The sequence below is a fragment of the Nicotiana sylvestris genome, chromosome 2 (assembly GCF_000393655.2).
Source record: "Nicotiana sylvestris chromosome 2, ASM39365v2, whole genome shotgun sequence".
NCBI lineage: Eukaryota > Viridiplantae > Streptophyta > Magnoliopsida > Solanales > Solanaceae > Nicotiana > Nicotiana sylvestris.
Window position 1 is genome coordinate 67314602 of NC_091058.1, and position 20021 is coordinate 67334622.

Consider the following 20021-nt stretch of genomic DNA (forward strand, 5'->3'; position numbering starts at 1 on the left):
ATAGTGCGCCACCAATATGCCTTATGTATATTGTTTTGTTGACCTAAAAAGCTGTCGTTCTAGAAAAGTGTAGTGTACCCTAAAGAATCAAATCACGCGAAACATAGCGCGGTGAAATACCATGTTGTACCGACCCGGCAGGTTGTTTTAAGAATTAATGCCCCGATCCCCTATTAACTGCATTCACCGTGTTTTTTCTGCTATTGTGAATTGCCGGGACAATTTATTTGGAGTTTCGGAGAGTTTTTGGGCACTTAGTCCCTAAATGAGAGTTTAAGTTGTAGAATTTGGGCCCTAGTCGAAGTAGTATGAAGACGACCTCAGAATAGAATTTTGATGGTTCCGTTAGCTCTGTTGGGTGATTTTGGACTTAGGGGCGTATTCAGATTGTGTTTTGGAGGTCCGTAGCTAATTTAGGCTTGAAATGCCGAAAGTTAAATTTTTGAAGTTTCCGGTTCGATAGTGAGATTATGATATTGTGGTCGGAATGGAATTCCGGAAGTTGGAGTAGCTATGTAGTGTTGAATGTGATGTGTGTGCAAAATTTCAGGTCATTCGGACGAGGTTTGATAGAGTTTTTGATCAAAAGAGTAATTTGAGAGTTTTTGAAGTTCTTAGGCTTGAATCCGATGCTAATTGGTTTAGTCGATGTTGTTTGAGGTGTTTTGAAGATTCATATAGGTTTGAACAGTGGTATTAGACTTGTTTGTGCTTTTGGTTGAGGTCCCTGTGGCCTCGGGGTGTTTTCGGATGATTGACGGAAAGATTGAAAATTTGGAGTTACAGCTGAAGTTTATGACTGCTGTCATAGCCGCATCTGCGGAATCCAGCGGCAAAAGCATCTATGAGGTGAAAGGTGAAGAGCCGCAGAAGCGGGTGTTTTGACATATCTGCGATATCGCCGGTGCGAGTGAGCGACCGTGGATGCAGTCCCAAGACTTTTAGTGAGAACCGTAGATGCGGTTGGTTAGACCACAGAAGCAGTCTCGCGGATGCAGAAAATGGACCGCAGATGCAGATTTGCTGGGATGAAAATATGAGTTTCGAGGGTTTAGTTTCAAAAGTTAGAAAATTGATTTGGAGCTCGGGAGAAGGTGATTTTGGGAGGATTTTGAAGTGGAAATCAGTGGGTAACGATTCCTAATCCTTTTATAGTAGTATTTCTATAATCTAATCTTAGTTTTGTCATTCAATTTCGGATTGGGGATGAAAATTTGGGAAAATTGGGAGAAAGTTATTAGACCTAAATTTCGAGTTTTGATTGGGAATTTGACATTGGAACTGGATAATTTTGGTATGGTTAGACTCGTGAGAGTATGAGGATTTTGAAAATATAAATTTTACCCGATTCTGATACGTGGGCTTGTGGGGAGTTTTGATCATTTTACCTATTTTCGCGTATTAGCTTAGAATTTGTTTGTAAAATTAGTTACTTGAAGTGTTATTTACATTATGCACTTGAATTGAATAGGTTTGGGGTATTTGGAGTCGAGTACTCGTGGCAATAACGTAGTTTCGGGCTGACTTTGGAGTCGGTTCGAGGTAAGTGGATTGCCTAACCTTGTGTGGGGGAAACTCCCCTTAGGATTTGGTACTATTGATATTTGAAATGCCTTTTACGTGAGGTGACGAGTGCATACTTGTGCTAATTGTTGGAAAATCTAGTTTTCCTTAAGTAATTTTAATTGTGTTTCTTTTTCTGTTTATACTACTTGCAATTTAAGCCTGTTGTTAGGTTAGGGAAGCAAGTCTAATTGACTTAATTATTTTACTTGGTCAAACTGCCTTATTTGGATTATGTGCAACATGCTAGGCTAGAAATACCAGTCTTACCTTGGTATGGAATTTGAATTGAATTGTCTATTCTTCGTGTTATTGCTGTGTGTTTACTTTGGGACTAGGGGACAATATCCTGGGAGATCCCCCTGCATGTTTACTTTTTGACTACAAATCGGTATTCCGGGAGATCCCCCAACACTGTTATATTGGAACTACGAGACTGCACCAGGTAGATTCCCCCAATACTGGGTATTTACATTTGGGATTCTGGTAGATCCCAGTGCTCTATGAGTTGAACTACGGGACGATATCTCGGGAGATCCAGTGGATATGTATATTGGGACTACAGGACGGTATCCTGGGAGATCCCCAGTTGTTATCTCTGTGTTGAGCTATACTCCTTTTCGTGATCATTTTGCCTTTGTTATAGTTGCTTTTGTTCTTCTATTCTATGTCATTTCTTACTGTTGCACTTAATTATACTCTCTTATTCTATATTGTTATACCTTATATTTCATTTAATCTTAGTAGGGCCCTGACTTTCCTCGTCACTACCCGTCCGAGGTTAGGCTTGGCACTTACTGAGTATCGCTATGGTGTACTCATACCCTTTCTGTGCATGTTTTTCGTATGCAGATCCAGGTAGTTCCACTTTAGAGACTTCGAGGTTTATCTGCCATGTCCATAGACCGAAGAGTCCCTTTCTATTCTCAATACTAGTATAGCCCTTCTGTATTTTTCCTTGTTGATAGACATTTCTGGAGATAAAGCTTTTTATGTAAACTCTTAGCTTGTGATTCATGGGGTTCCAGATTTTGGGTGTGTTTGGTCGTGATTTTTGTACTGTTATATGCCAGGCGACATCTTAAACACTGTTTCACTTTGTTATTTCGGTTTTTAATTATTTTCTTTTCGCAAATTGTTTTCTTTTCCGCATTTGTTAGGCTTACCTAGTTGTAGAGACTAGGTGCTATCACGATAGATCACGGAGGGCGAACTAGGGTCGTGACAAGTTGGTATCAGATCTCTAGGTTCATAGGAGTCATGAATCACAAGCCGGTTTATTAGAGTCTCGCGGATCGGTACGGATACGTCTGTACTTATCTACGAGAGGCTATGTAAATGTTAGGAAAATTCCACATCATTTGATTTCTTTGTCGTGCGAGATTTTAATATCACAATTCTCAACTTTTGTCTTCTATTCTCTCACAGATGGTGAGGACACATGTTACCAGAGATGATCAGGAACCCGCACCCCCTACTACAACCGTCAGAGACCAGGGCTGTGGTAGAGGCCGAGGACGTGCATGCGGTGCAGCCGGAGAACCTGCGCGAGCTGCCATCGAGATACCACCAGCAATTCCAACCAGAGTCCAGGCACTTGATACGCCTGCTGCTACTACTATTCCAACGCTCCAAGAGACTCTTGCGCAATTCATTAGCATGTACACCACTCTGACTCAGGCAGGGTTGCTTCCCCCTTTCTGCAGCTACATCTCAGGCCGGGGGAGGAGTATAGACTTCCGCCGCCCGTACTCCTGATAAGTGAGTGCATGTTGATCAGGTCCCAGAGATTATTCTTGTACGACCTGCAGTCCTAAATCAGCTCGAGGATAGGGCAACAATTTCCGAGGGTGAGCAGCTGAGGCTTGAGAGGTTCAAGAAGTACAAGCCTCCTGTATTCAGTGGTCTAGTATCAGATGATGCTCTCAGATTTCTAGGTGAATGCTACCGTATTCTCCCTACCATGGGTATATCAGGATCGAACGGGGTTTCCTTCACTACCTTCTAGCTTCGAGGAGCTGCCTAGGAGTGGTGGCGCACCTATGAGTTAGATAGTCCGGATAAGGCTGCTTCTTGACTTGGACTCAGTTTTCAAATATGTTCCTAAGGGAGTATGTTCCTCAGAGCCTCTGGGACGCATAGTGCACAGAGTTTGAGCATTTGCACCAGGGTAATATGACTGTCTCGGAGTATTCTATCCGTTACAGTAGCTTGGCTAGACATGCCCCAGCCTTAGTTTCTACTGTTCGCAAGAGGGTTCACCGGTTTATTGAGGGGCTTATTCCTATCATCAGGTCTAGCATGGTTTGTGAGTTGGAGATGGATATCTCTTATCAATAGGTGGTGAGCACTGCTAGGAGGATTGAGGGTATGCATGCTAGGGATAGAGAGGAGAGGGAGGCCAAGAGGTCTCTCGAGCTGGGTCATTATTCTGGTGCCCGTGCCCCAGTTTCAGGTTGTTATGGCAGGTGTTATATGAGCCGCCCTGTTCATTCAGCTCTTCCAGCAGCCAGTGGTATTCCAGCTTCTCCTAGGCCTTAGGGGCCTTATTATGCACCTCAAGTATCTAGTGTGCCTACTGCTCGGGGTGCTTTTAGTGGTCAGTCCAGTAGACCTGGCTCGAGCCAGTCACAACCGCCATGTCCTCCCAGAGCTAGTTTTGAGTGTGGTGACACATTCCATATGGCGAGGTATTTCCCCAGACTTAGGAGGGGTGCACCTCCACAAACTTCTCATCCACAACGTGCCCCGTAGAGTTCTCAGGCTATGGTTACAGCTCTAGTTGCTAACCCACCTACTCAGCCAGCTAGAGGTGGAGGTCAGAGAGGTAGAGGTCGCCCTAGAGGGGGAGGCCAAGCTAGATACTATGCTCATCCTGCCCGTACCGATGCTGTCACCTCTGATTCTGTCATTACAGGTATTGTCCTGGTTCGTCATAAAGATGCATCGATTTTATTCGATCCAAGCTCCACCTATTCTTATGTGTCTTCTTATTTTACTCCGCATTTGGGTGTATCTCGGGATTCTTTGAGTTCCCCTGTTTATGTACTCCTGTGGGAGATTCTCTTATTATGGACCGCATTTATCGGTCATGTTTGGTTGCTCTTAGTGGTTTTGAGACAAGAGCTGATTTATTGTTACTCAACATGGTAGATTTTTGATATTATCTTGGGCATGGATTGGTTGTCGCCCTATTATGCTATTCTTGATTGTCACGCCAAAACCGTGACACTGGCTATGCCAGGTGTACTGCGTGTTCAGTGGAGGGGTACTTTAGATCACACTCCTAGTAGAGTTATTTCTTTCCTTAAGGCTTAGCGAATGGTTGAGAAGGGGTGTGATGAGTATCTAGGTTATGTGAGAGATGTTAGTATTGATACACTTTCAATTGATTCAGTCCTAGTAGTACGGGAGTTTTCTGATGTATTTCCAGTTGACCTTCCAGGTATGCTGCCCGATAGAGATATTGATTTTGGCATTGATCTGTTTCCAGCCACCTAGCCCATTTCTATTCATCTGTATCGTATGGCCCCTCCTGAGTTGAAAGAGTTGAAGGATTAGTTACATGAATTGCTTGATAAGGCTTTCATTCGGCCCAGTGTATCACCTTGGGGTGCTCATGTCTTATTTGTGAAGAAAAAAGATGGTTCTATGCGTATGTGCATTGATTATCGCTAGTTGAACAAAGTTACAGTGAATAACCATTATCCTTTGCCTCGTATTGATGATTTGTTTGACCAGGCTTCAGGGCGCACATGTGTTCTCTAATATTGATTTGCGCTCAGGTTACCATCAGTTGAAGATTCGGGAGCCAGATATCCCCAAAAGACTGTCTTCAAGACTCGGTATGGCCATTACGAGTTCCTTGTTATGTCATTTGGGTTGACTAATGCCCCATCAACCTTTATGTATTTTGATTCACAATGTGTTCCATCCATATCTTGACTCATCCGTCATGGTCTATATTGATGATATTCTGGTATATTCCCGAAGTCGGGAAGATCATGAGTAGCACTTGAGGACTGTGCTTCAGACTTTGAGGGAAAGGAAGTTATATGCAAAGTTCTCAAAATGTGAGTTTTGGTTGGATTCTGTGGCATTGTTAGGCCACGTGGTATCGAGTGAGGGTATCAGGTGGATCCGAAGAAAGTGGAGGCAGTATAGAGTTGGCCCAGACCATCCTCAGCTACAGAGATCCACAGTTTTCTTAGCTTGGCAGGTTACTACTGTCGCTTTGTTGAGGGGTTTCCATTGATTGCAGCCCTATGACTAGGCTGACCCGGAAGGGTGCTCCGTTCCAGTGGACGAAAAAGTGTGAGGCGAGCTTTCAGAAGCTTAAGATAGCTTTGACTATAGCCCCAATTTTGATATTGCCTATAGGTTTGGGGTCTTATATTGTCTATTGTGATGGCTCGAGGATTGGCCATGGAGTGGTATCGATATAGGACGGTAGGGTGATTGCCTATGCGTCCAGACAGTTGAAGGTACATGAGAAGAGTTATCCTATCCATGATCTCGAGTTAGCTGCTATTGTTCACGCCTTGAATACCTGGCATCATTATTTGTATGGTGTGCCTTGTGAGATTTATACTGATCGCCAGCGTTTGCAGCATTTGTTCAAGCAGAAGGATCTTAATTTGTTCCAGATGAGGTGGTTAGAGCTGCTGAAAGACTATGATATCACTATTTTGTATCACCCAGGCAAGGCCAATATGGTGGATGATGCTTTGAGTCGCCGGGCCGAGCCGAGTGTTTGGGGAGTTTAGCTTATTTACCTGCATTAGAGAGGCCCATGGTGATGGATGTTAAGGCCTTAGCCAGCCAGTTTGTGAGATTGGATCTTTCGGAGCCCAGTTGGGTTCTAGCTTGCATGGTTTCTTGGTCTTCTTTATTTGATCGTATCCGGGAGCATCAGTTTGATGACCCCCATTGGCTTGTCCTCAAGGACAAGGTTCAGCACGGTGATGCTAGAGATGTGACTATTGGTGCTAATGGGGTATTGAGGATGCATGTTCGGATTTGTGTACCCAATGTGGATGGGCTTCCGGAGTTGATTCTATAGGAGGCCCATAGTTTGCAGTATTCCATGCATCCGAGTGCCGCAAAGATATACCAGGATGTGAGGCAACACTATTGGTGGAGTCACATGAAGAAAGATATAGTTGGGTTTGTAGATTGGTGCCTCAATTGTCAGTAGGTGAAGTATGAGCACTAGAGACCGCGTGAGGTGCTTCAATAGATAGAGATTCCAGAGTAGAAGTGGGAGAAGATCACCATGGACTTTGTAGTTAGGCTCCCACGGACTTTAAGGAAGTTCGATGTCATTTGGGTGATTGTGGATCGGCTGACCAAGTCCGCGCATTTCATTCCTGTGTGTACTACATATTTTTCAGAGTGTATGGCAGAGATCTATATCCAAGAGATTGTTCGTCTGCATAGTGTTCCAGTTTCTATCATTTCAGATACAAGCACTCAGTTCACATCACGGTTTTGGAGGGCCATACAACATGAGTTGGGTACTCGGGTTGAGTTGAGTACAATATTTCACCTTCAGATGGGCGGTCAGTCTGAGCACACTATTCAGATTCTCGAGGATATGCTCCGTGCATGTGTGATTGAGTTTGGAGGGTCTTGGGATCAGTTCTTACCATTGGTGGAGTTCGCCTACAATAACAACTATCATTCCAACATTCAGATGGCACCGTACAAGGCTTTATATGGTAGGCGGTGTAGATCCTCGGTAGGTTGGTTTGAGCGGGCGAGGCTAGATTATTGGGCACAGGCTTGGTTCAAGATGCCTTGGAGAAGGTTAAGGTGATACATGATAGACTCCGTACATCCCAGTCCAGATCGAAGAGTTACGCGGACCGGAAGGCTCGTGATGTTTCCTATATGGTTGGAGAGTGGGTTCTGCTTCGGGTTTTGCCTATGAAGGGCGTTATGAGATTTGGGAAGAAAGGAAAGTTGAGTCCGAGGTTTATTGGTACTTTTGAGATATTGCGACGTGTTGGGGAGGTTTCTTATGAGCTTGCCTTACCTCCCAGCTTGGCAGGAGTTCATCCGATATTTCATGTTTTGATGCTCCGGAGATATCATGGTGATCCGTCGCACGTGTTGGATTTTAGGTCAGTCCAGTTGGACAAGGATCTATATTATGTTGAGGAGCCAGTGGCAATATTGGATAGGCAGGTTAGAAAGCTAAGGTCAAAGAACATTGCATCAGTGAAGGTTCAGTGGCGGGGTCAGCCGGTCGAGGAGATGACCTGGGAGAACGAGTAGGATATGCGCAACCATTACCCTCATCTTTTCACTACTTTAGGTATGTCTCTATGCTCGTTCGAGGACGAACGAACGTTTAAGTGTAGGTGGATGTAACGGCCCGACCGGTTATTTTAAGAATTAAAGCTATGATCCCCTATTAACTGCATTTCCCGTGTGTGTTTCTGCTATTGTGAGTTGTCAAGATAATTTATTTGGAGTTTCGGAGAGTTTTGGGCCACTTAGTCCCTAAATGAGAGTTTAAGTTATAGAATTTGGGCCGTAGTCGGAGCAGTGTGAAGACGACCTTGGAATGGAATTCGACGGTTCCGTTAGCTTTGTTGGTTGATTTTGGGCTTAGGGGCGTGTTAAGATTGTGTTTTGGAGGTCCATAGCTAATTTACAGAATTTGGAGTAGCTCCCGTAGTGTTGAATGTGATGTGTGTGCAAAATTTCAGGTCATTCGGACGAGGTTTGATAGACTTTTTGATTGAAAGTGTAATTTGACAGTTTTTGAAGATCTTAGGCTTGAATCCGATGCTAATTGGTTGATTCGATTTTGTTTGAGGTGTTTTGAAGATTCGTATAAGTTTGAACAGTGGTATTAGACTTGTTTATGCTTTTGGTTGAGGTCCGGGGGGCCTCGGGGTGTTTTCAGATGATTGATGGAAAGATTGGAAATTTAGAGTTGCAGCTGAAGTTTATGACTGCTGTCATAACCGCATCTGCGGTGAGGCCGCAAGTGCGACTCCCGAAGATGCGGAATCAAGCCGCAGAAGCGGCCATGAGGTAAACGGTGAAGAACCGCAAAAGCGGATGTTTGGACACATCTGCGATGTCGCAGGTGCGAGTGATCAACCGTAGATGTGGTCCTAGGACTTTTAGTGAGAACTGTATATGCGGTTGGTTAGACCGCATAAGCAGTCTCGAAGATGCGGAAAATGGACCGCAGATGCGGATTTGCTGGGTAGAAAATAAGAATTTCGAGGGTTTAGTTCCCAACGTTAGAAAATTGATTTGGAGCTTGGGAGAGGGCGATTTTGGGAGGATTTTGAAAAGGAAATCAGTGGGTAACGATTCCTAATCCCTTTCTAGTTGTATTTCTATAATCTAATCTTAGTTTTGTCATTTAATTTTGTATAGGGGATGAAAATTTGGGAAAATTGGGAGAACGTTCTTAGACCTAAATTTCGAGTTCCGATTGGGAATTTGACATTGGATTTGGATAATTTTGGTATGATTAGACTCGTAAGAGTATGAGGATTCTGAAAATGTAAATTATCCGATTCCGAGACGTGGGCCCGATCGGTGTTTTGGTCATTTTACCTAATTTCGCGTATTAGCTTAGAATTTGTTTGTAGAATCAGTTACTTAAAGTGTTATTTATATTATGCACTTGAATTGAATAGATTTGGGCCATTTGGAGTCGAGTACTCATGGTATGAATGTGGTTTCAGGTTGACTTTGGAGCCGGTTCGAGGTAAGTGGCTTCCCTAACCTTGTGTAGGGGAAACTCCCTTTAGGATATGGTATTATTGATATTTGAAATGCCTTTTACGTGAGGTGATGAGTGCGTACTTGTGCCAATTGTTGGAAAATCTAGTTTTCTTTAAGTAATTTTAATTGTGTTTTTTTTCCTGTTTATACTATTTGTAATTTAAGCATATTGTTAGGTTAGGGAAGCATGTCTTGTTGACTTAATTCCTTTAGTTCCTCAAACTGCCTTATTTGGATTATGTGCAGCATGCTAGGCTAGAAATACATGTCTTACCTTGGTATGGAATTTGAATTGAATTGTCTATTGTTCGTGTTGTTGCTATGTGTTTACTTTGGGACTACGGGACGGTATCCCGGGAGATTCCCCTGCATGTTTAATTTGGGACTACGGATAGTTATTCCGGGAGATCCCCCAGCACTGTTATATTGGAACTATGGGATTGCGCACAGTAGATTCCCCCAGTGCTGGGTATTTACATTTGGGACTACATATTGGGATTCCGGTAGATCCCCGTGTTATCTGAGTTGGACTACGGTACGGTATCCCAGGAGATCCACTGGATATGTATATTAGGACTATAGGACGGTATCCTGGGAGATCCCAGTTGTTATCTCTGTATTGAGTTGTACTCCTTTCCGTGATCATTTTGCCTCTGTTATAGTTGTTGTTGTTCTTTCTATTCTATGTCATTTCTTACTGTTCCACTTAATTATATTGTCTTATTCTATACTGTTATACATTATATTTCATTTAAGCTCAGTAGGGTCCTGACTTTCCTCGTCATTTCCCGACCGAGGTTAGGCTTGGCACTTACTGAGTATCGCTGTGGTGTACTCATGCCCTTTCTGCGCATGTTTTTCATGTGTAGATCCAGGTACTTCCACTCAGTTTTATCACACTTGAGGTGAGGCGCTTTGTAGAGTCTTCGCGGTATATATGCCGTGTCTGTAGACCGAAGAGTACCTTTCTATTCTCAGTACTAGTATAGCCCTTCTGTATTTTTCCTTGTTGATAGAAATTTCTGGAGATATAACTTTTTATATAAACTCTTAGCTTGTGATTCATTGGGTTCTGGATTTTGGGAGTGTTAGGTTGAGATTCTTGTACTGTTATATGTCGGGCGTCATCTTAAACACTGTTTTACTTTGTTATTTTAGTTTTTAATTATTTTCTTTCCATAAATTATTTTCTTTTCCGCATTTGTTAGGCTTACCTAGTCGTAGAGACTAGGTGTCATCACGATAGTTCACAGAGGGCGAACTGGGTTGTCACACACGTTATGTGTATTGTCTTGTCAACCTGAAATAGCTAATGTCCTGCAAAAGCTATCTTATGGAAACGTTGTATTGTACTCTAAAGGATCATTATCACATGAAACATAGCGTGGTGAAATACCACATTATGTATTTTTTCTTGCCTATAAAAGCCTAGCGCATTTTAGTTATTATTTGCGCTTAACCAAAACAAGTAGAAAAACTTTCCATAATTTTTTCTTTTTTCTTGCATTATGAAATGTCTGGACGCAATGACGTACCAAGGTGTTATTGTGATAAACGTACAATTTTGAAGTCATATTGGTCAAATAGTATGAGACTAGCCAGTTAGGAGTTAGACTAAGAATGTCATTGGTCGTCTATTGATGCAGGGCTTTACCTGCTAGTTTTACTATACCAGCCATCTATTTCATATTTCGTATTCTGTATTTCATATATCTTATATTGCTGTTATTTTATTATGCATTTTTATGGTACTAATATATCGGCTCCTATTGCTTTTTTGAGCCGAGGGTCTCCTGGAAACAGCCTCTCTACCCTTCGGGGTAGGGGTAAGGTCTGCGTACATATTACCCTCCCCAGACCCCACCTGTGGGATTATACTGGGTCGTTGTTGTTGTTGTTGTATTGGTCAAATAGTAATGTGGGCCACCGACCCTGGATATGTCAACAACTTTTAAGTTATGTTTTTGAAAAAAATATTTGTTAATATTATTTATATAACATGTTAATTAATAGTGTTATGTTATAATCCCCATTTGTAGGATGAAAATCAATGTAGATTTAAAGAATGGTATGATGAACCTATTAACCAGGAATACTATAAATATTGTTTGCACTATGTTTGGAATATGATCGATAAATACGAACTCCATATCTTTAAGCTACACAACAACTTGCGGCAGTGAATGAGAAACTAAAAGAGGCGGAAGAAGAAAAAAATAGGTTGGAAGCGAAATTTAAGTGGTTGAAGCAGAGAATAATGGGCGATAGTGACTAAACAAACACATGTATGTGTTGAGTATAACATTTTATCTTTATGTTTTCCGTGTCATGTATTTTCATTAGTTGTACTGAATTTAAATTATATTAAGTTGCTGTGTTTGTTTTTATGTTATAGTATTAAACTAATAAATAACCCAAGAAATAAAAACATATGCGCAAATAATGTTGTTATTATTTACTAAATGTTATATATGCATATAATAAAAAAAATGTCAATGTATCCCACAGACTTGTATGCCTTAATGCATTGGCTAGCCTAAGGTGTATCCTATCCCGACCGGCTACACTATCAAGATCATCCTCATCACATCGCCTTTTTATCAGAGGATGCGCAGCAACATGATCGTCAGTAAGGCTAACAGGCTCGGTAGAAGGGGTCGTCGTTCCAACAGTAACCTACAAAATAATAAGATATTTTAGTAAATGAAATATACTAATTAGTAATGTACGTGTTAGCTAAAAACTTTAAATTGTATTACCATGGTCTTGGCGGGCTCCTGAATATAATAATCCGTCTCAGGCATGACAATATCGCACAAAATAGCCTCCATGACGGGAGAGAATGATGCCTTAAAAAAATGCTTTAGATATTTATGACTAATTAATAAGATATTTTAGTATATGAAATATACTAATTAATAATGGCAATGACCTAGTCAGTCGTTTCATGAGTTACCGCTCCATTTTCCCCATTTCTGCTTCTTATCGTCTTGTTTAGCTGTATTATGCGTTATTGGGTTGGTTGGTTTGGGTTCGGAGAGGTTTTGGTAAGGTTTGAGACACTTAGTCTCTTTTGAGTAAGCTTAAGTTGGAAAAAGTCAAGCGAATGTTGACTTATGTGAAAAAGGGGATCGGATATGAATTCTGATGGTTCGGATAGCAGTAGGTGGTGATTTGGGACTTAGGAGCGTGATCGGAATATGTTTTGGAGGCCTGGTGTAGATTTAGGCTTGAATTGGCGAAATTTGAATTTTTGGCATTTTCCAGTTGATAGGTGAGATTTTGATATAGGGTTCATAATAGAATTCCGAAAATTGGAGTAGGTCCGTTGTGTTATTTTTGATGTGTGTGCAAAATTATAGGCCATTCGGACGAGGTTTGATAGAATTTTTGATCGAAAGCGGAATTTGGAACTTTTTGGAATTCTTAATCTTGAATCCAATATAAATTTGGTATTTTGATGTTGTTTTGAGTGTTCCGAAGGCAAGAACAAGTTTGAATGAGGTTATGAGATATGTTGGCATGTTTGGTTGAGGTATCGAGGGCCTCGGGTGAGTTTCGAGTGGTGAAACGGATCATTTCATGTTGGAAAAAGTTGCAGATTTTTGCTTCAGTTCTGTTGCAGGTATTTCTTCTTCGTGATCGCATGAGGAGGATCGCAATCACATAGAGCATTTGTAGGGGCAATCCAGATTGTTCTTCGCGTTCACGTAGTTGGATCTGCGATCACGTGAGTTGTTCAGGTAATGAATCATGAACGCATGGGTTAGGTCACGTTCGGATAAGGTAAGTAGACCAGAGGTTGTCCATGCATTTGTTCTTCGCGGACGCGGTCCCTAGTCTGCGATCGTGTAGGTGTAAGATTCTGTGCATCGTGTTCGCGTGGAGGATGACTCGTTCGCATAGAGAAAAATTTGGAGTCAGTGAAGCTTGTGCTTCATGATCGTGATAGATGTCCCGCAATCGGGATTAAGTAATTTTAAAAGCTGGATAGACTATTTAAAAGACACTTTTCATGATTTTTGGCCATATTTCACCGTTGTTGGGCGATTTTAGAGCTTTTTGAGGAGGGTTGAAGAGGGAATCAAGCGGAAACACTTGAAGGTAAAATTTATGGACTTAATACTCGATCCTATTGTGATTTCTACCTAATTAAACATGAATTTTGGGGGATTCGAAGCCAAAATTTGGGAGTTAGGGCTTGGAAATTATAGACCTTAATCTAGGGATTTGAGGGGTCATTTATGGTCAGATACCAAGAAATCGTGAGAGTGTGAGGATTCTATTTTTGTGTTTTTTATCGGAATCTAAGGAGTGGGTCCGGGGGTCGGGTTTTGACCAATTTCGAGATTTTGGTGTAATTTGATTATTTTCGAGTGGGCTTTGTTCCCTTAGCATATTTTGATGGTTATATATTGATTTTAGTTAGATTCGGGGAATTTGGAGGCCGAATCGAGAGGAAAAGGCATCGCGGGCTAGAGTTAGGCTTGGCTTGAGGTAAGTAACGCTTCCAAACTTGGTTCTAAGGGTTTGAAACCCCGAACTGTGTGTTCTATGATTACTATTGAGGTGACGTAATGCCAAGTGATGGGCATGTGGGCGTGCACCATGAGAAATGCGACCTGGATCATTCCATGGCACCGCTTAGTGACTTTTTTTTTTGTTGATATTATGTTGTAATTATGAGAATAAGTTGATAAGCTCAAAATCACACTACATATCATGTTAAGGCTTCACGCCGATATTGTTGAGACCCAAGAGGTCGTGTTCTAGCTGTCATGTCATTAGCTTCATTTATAACCTATACTCAGTCCTATTTATGCATAGTATATCATGCCTTAGTCTCGATTATTTCTACTTGACATATCATATCATTGTTTGGGCTTGTATCATGACATTTTAGCCCATATGTGTATGACTGGAGAGTATTGACTGAGTAAGGCTCAGAGCCGGATATTGATTACAGTATGGGATCGGGCTGCACACTGCAACAAGATATTGATCATGTCTTCGCTGGCATTGATATTGCGCTTGATCTTAGAGAAGTCTCCCGCGGGAGTCTTTACACCTCTAGTAAGCGCAATAGCTGATGATATTGAGGGATAGATCTTCCCTGAACATGGATCTTGTTCGAAGTATTGGTATGGAGATGGATCTTCTCCATGAGGCTGGATTGACCTATTTTCCTCGATACTGGTGACTTATAGTCTATGATGTACATACATTCCGGGATGGATCTTTCCTGGGTCGAGTGGGCCGTATACAGTACCGAGTGGTTGAGCACTGTGAGTGGAGGTATCATAAGTGACATTGATCATGCTATCTGTGCAATGGTACTTACAGTTTCTAGAGCTTTATACCCTGTATTGTTCATGCTGTGTTTGGTTATTTCAGAGAAACTACATGAACTATAAGTATGTCTACTTTTTCGTACAATTATCTATTGCAACCCGTATGGTGTTTGGTTCGTCACTGCCAACAGTCTATAGTTTGGACTTGTTACTTACTGAATTGGTGTACTTACGTTATCCCCTGCACCCTGTATGTAGATCTAGGTATTTCGGGGCACATTAGCGGTTGCTAATCTTGCTAGTTGAGGACTCTCTATGGAGATTGCGAGGTAGTTGTTTGGCGACCGTAGTTCCGCCTTATCCTTCCTTATCTTCCTTATAGTACTTTTATTCAGACATTCTCAGACTATATAGTCTTATGTATTTCAGACAGTTGTAGTATGCTGCTCATGACTTAGTGACACCTGAGGTCGGGATTATGTATTTCTTTCTGCTGGATTTGAGTTCTATTTTTATCTTGTTGGATTTCTATTTAAAAATATGATTTTTCTTAAGTTTTAAATTGGAAAACAGAGTGAGAATGGGTAATAATTGGCTGGCCTAGTATCACGATAGGCGCCATCACGACGTGGTTAGAATTTTGGTCGTGACATGTTGGTATTAGAGCCTAGGTTACATAGGTCTCATGGGTCATGAGCATGTTTAGTAGAGTATCACGGATAGGTAAGGAGATGTCTATACTTATCCTCGGGAGGCTACAGAACCTTTAGGAAAAACTTCATATTCTTGAATTCTTGTCGTGCGAATCTGTTGGTCCGATACTAAACTTCTGTTATTTTATTCTACTCACAGATGGTGAGGAGACGTGCTACCGGTCAGGATGGACGACCACCAGTACCACCAGTTGGGGTCGCTAGAGGTCGAGGACGCAGTTGAGGCCGTGGTAAGGGCATAGGTGTGGCCTGCACAATAGCTAGGGCAACACCTGCAGATCCACCTGTCACCCCAGTTCATGATCAAGCTCCAGCTGGGGATGCTCTAGGCACTAGCTCAGCCACCGGCTGTGCCTATTGTTATTCTGGGTTTCCAAGAGACTTTGGCTCAGATTCTGACTGTGTGCACCCGTCTTGCTCAGGCACTCGCAGTTTCTACTACAACAACTACTTATCAAGCCTAGGGAATCACTTAAACTCCTACTGCCCGTACACCCAAGTAGGTTGTTCAGGGACTTCAGACACCGAAGGCATCACTAGCCCAGCCGGTTGCACCAATTCAGGATTGTGGTTCCAGTTATGCCTGATGACGAGCATCGTCGATTGGAGAGGTTTGGTAGAATTTAGCCTCCGACTTTTAGTGGTGTAGAAGGCGAGGATGCCCATGGTTTCTTGGATAAGTGTGAGAGGATGCTACATACAACGGGTATTCTAGAGACTAGTAGGGTCTTATTTACTACTTTTCAGTTTTCTCGGGCTGCCTTCACTTGGTGGGAGGCTTATGAGAGGCGTAGTCCTGTTGGAGCACCGCCCTTTACTTAGAATCAGTTCTCCATTCTCTTCCTAGAGAAGTATGTACTGCATTCCCACAGGGAGGAGCTGCGCAAGGAGTTCGAGCAGCTGCATCAAGAGGGCCTGTCCCTGACGCAGTATGAGATAAGGTTCTTCGAATTGGCCTGTCATGCCCTTTGGCTAGTTCCCACAAACAAGGAGAGGATTAGGAGGTTTGTTGATGGCCTCAACTATCAGCTACGGATTTTTCTGACCAGAGAGAGAGTATCTAGCGCTTCTTATGAGGAGGTAGTTGAAATTTCTAGAGAGATTGATTGAGTTCGTCACCAGGAGCAAGAGGAGAGGGAGGCCAAGAGGCTTTGTGGATCTGGTAATTTTGGGGTTCTTCTTTGGGAGGCTAGTTTTAGCACGATAGAGGCTGTTAATTCAAGCGTGCTCACCAGCCCGCTCAGTTCACCGTGGTGGATCATCTGGCCATGGTTCTCACAATTCACATCAGGGTCACTCATCTCTCTGTGCCCTTCCAGCTCAAAGTTCGACGCAGGCACCATCAGTTCAGGGCTCATCCATTCCTGGTTCTTTTAGAGGGGATCTCGGTGCTCGGGGTTCCCTTCATCCCCCACCGCCACTTGCTACGAGGGGTTATTTTGAGTGTGGAGATTTGGGTCATATCAAGAGGTTCTGTCCCCGTCTTACGGGTAGTTCATCCTAGTAGAGGAGTCAGATTTCGGCGTCAGCACCAATTACTTCCCCACCCGCTCAGTTAGCTTGGGGTAGAGGTCAGTCAGCTAGGGGTCGCCCTAGAGGAGGAGGTCGATCAGGTGGTGGTCAGGCCCATTTCTATGCCCTCCCAGCCAGACCAGATGCTGTGATCACATGTATTATCTCAGTCTACCACATAGATACCTCTGTATTATTTGATCCTGGTTTCACCTTTTCTTATGTGTCATCATATTTTTCCTATTATTTTGATATTCCCCGCGAGTCTCTTGTTTCATCTGTTCATGTATCTACTCCGGTGGGTGATACTATTGTTGTAGACCGTGAATATCGGTCATGTGTAGTGACTATTGGGGTTTTAGATACATTAGTGGATCTATTGTTGCTTAGTATGGTTGATTTTGATGTGATATTGGGCATGGTTTGGTTATCTCCATGTCGTACTATCTTGGACTGTCCTGGTAAGATAGTGACGTTGGCTATGCCTGGGTTGCCACAGATTGAGTGGCGAGGTGTGATTGATTATGTTCCCAGTAGGGTGATTTCATTTCTAAAGGCTTAGTGGTTGGTTGGGAAGGGTTGTCTTTCATACTTAGCATTTGTGAGGGATGTCAGTGCAGATACTCCTGTTCTATTTGTGAAGAAGAAGGATGACACTATGAGGATGTGCATTGATTATAGGCAGTTGAACAAGGTTACCATTAAGAACAAGTATCCCTTTCCTCGCATTGATGATTTGTTTGACCAGCTTCAAGGAGCGAGATTGTTCTCCAAGATTGATCTTCATTTAGGGTATTACCAACTGAAGATCAAGGACTCGGATATTCTTAAGACAGCTTTCAAGACCAGATATGGTCATTATGAGTTCCTTGTGATGTCTTTTGGGCTGGCCAATGCCCCAACAACGTTCATGCATTTGATGAACAACATGTTTCGACCTTATCTCGACTCATTTGTCATAGTCTTCATTGATGATATTCTGGTGTATTCACATAGTTAGGAGGCGCACGCGGAGCATTTGAGAGTTGTGTTGCAGCGATTGAGGGAGGAGAAGCTTTATGCAAAGTTCTCTAGGTGTGAGTTTTGGCTCAGTTCAATGGCTTTCTTGGGGCACGTGGTGTCCAGTAAGGGTATTCAGGTTGATCCAAAGAAGATAGAGGTGGTTAAGAGTTGGCCCAGACCGTCCCTAACCATAGAGATTCGTAACTTTCTTGGTTTGGCAGTGCGGTCTGCAGTGATGAGATTCAGAGGTGCATTTTTGGAGCCTAAGGCAATGCGGACCGCAGAGGAGTTCATGCGGTCGTAGTGGCCTCTTTACCGCCGCAACCCATTTTGTGTGGTCTGCAATGATGGGGGTTCAAAGAGTTGGAAGTTTGGAGATTAAGGCCTATGTTGTCCGTGGTGCTTATTGTGCGAACCACACTTGAAGCCACCGCTGCCGCAGTGCATTTTATGTGGCCCGTGATGGCCAGATTCAAAGAGTGATTAATCAAGCCAAGAAGCCTCATTGCTGTCCGTGGTGCATTTTGTGCGGACCGCAATACCTCGTCAGGGGTATTTTTGTCCAAAAAATTCGGCCTAGTATAAATACTTTCTTTTCACATTTTTGGGTATCTTTTTTAATCCAACTTTGAGCTGACCACGTGAATGGTGGTTATTGACTATTTTGAGTAATTTTATAGTGGATTTATCATTGAATCTTAAATTATTAGCTTGTAATTAAATCTTATGGGTTGTTTTTCATATATTTATCAGTTTTCTTTCATTATTATGAGTAGCTAGACCCACATTAGCTAGGGTTGTGGATCAACCCTTGTGTGGGTATTTGATGAGTCTTTTGATTTAAGGATTAGATGTTTATGGGTAGTTGATATTTGGATTGTTTTGTGTTTTCCATGTTGAATCAGTGATTTGTCTTTGCCTTAGGCTTTTGATCCCGTCGAGTATTCACCTAGGAGAAATTCACTTTCCTAGTGCCTCTTTACTTAATTAATAAACCCTACAAGCAATCATTCTTAGTTTAATTTAGCTTATCATTAGCATAAATATTAGAAGTAAAATCCAACCAGAAGATGATTGGAAGAGTAATTAAGAGCACTACGCATTTATAGTTTAGATAGGAATCCAATTCCCACTTCTAGCTCCCTGTGGATTTGATCCCGACCATTTTGGGTAAAAGCTGCTTCGACCGCTCTCGCCACTTTATAGTGGTGTAGGGTTGGCTCCGATCACTTTTTGGCGCCATTACCAGGGAGCTACCAGTTTTGGCTTTCTATGTAAATAGTTTTGTGCATTGTTCTTCTTTCCTTCAGCACTACTAATTTGTTTGTGTCGCAACTTCAGGTATAAAATGGCAGCAAACAACGCACCTCTTGGAGATCTTCCACCGGGGGAGGAGGTAGATGACAATATTGATGATGAGGTTCCTATTGTACCTCAAGGACAAAGAAGAGGCATCCAGGCCAATGATAATGTGTCCTGACCCTCCCTGCCACCTCCAAGAGTGGCTCCTCGAGTGCTTCCCAACCAAGGATATGCTAGTGCAACTGTCCCACCCCGGATCATGGCGAGCAATTTTCAAATTACAAATGTGATGCTGACATTGTTGAAGAAATGAGAGTATTTCATGGGTGCTCCACATTAGAATGCTTACAAACATCTTAAGGGTTTCGTGGATACCTGTTGGGGGAGCAAGAAAACTAATGCGTCAGAGGATGTACTTCGGTTGAGACTTTTCCCTTTCTCACTTATAGGGAAGGCATTGGATTGGCTTGAACTACTTCCCAACCATTCCATCACTACTTGGGATGAGTTGGCGGACAAATTCATTGCAAAGTTTTTCTCGCTGGGGCACATGGAAGCATTGAGGGAAGAGATCTTAGCTTTCAAGTAGGAGCCCACCGAACCATTACGTGAGATATGGGAGAGATACAAAACTATGGTAAAGGAATGTCCCAACAACGATATGACTGAGGCAATGATAGAACAGACATTCTACCGGGGCATTAACACAACAGATCAATGCATAGTGAACCAACTTGCTTGGGGTAATTTCATGAAGCTGTCTTATGATGAGGCTTGTGACATTCTTGATAAGATGGCTGACACATCCTCCGCTTAGCAAAGTAGACCCAATGTGCCACAGGGTGACCCCATGGTCACTCACTTGTACAAAGAGCTACATGAT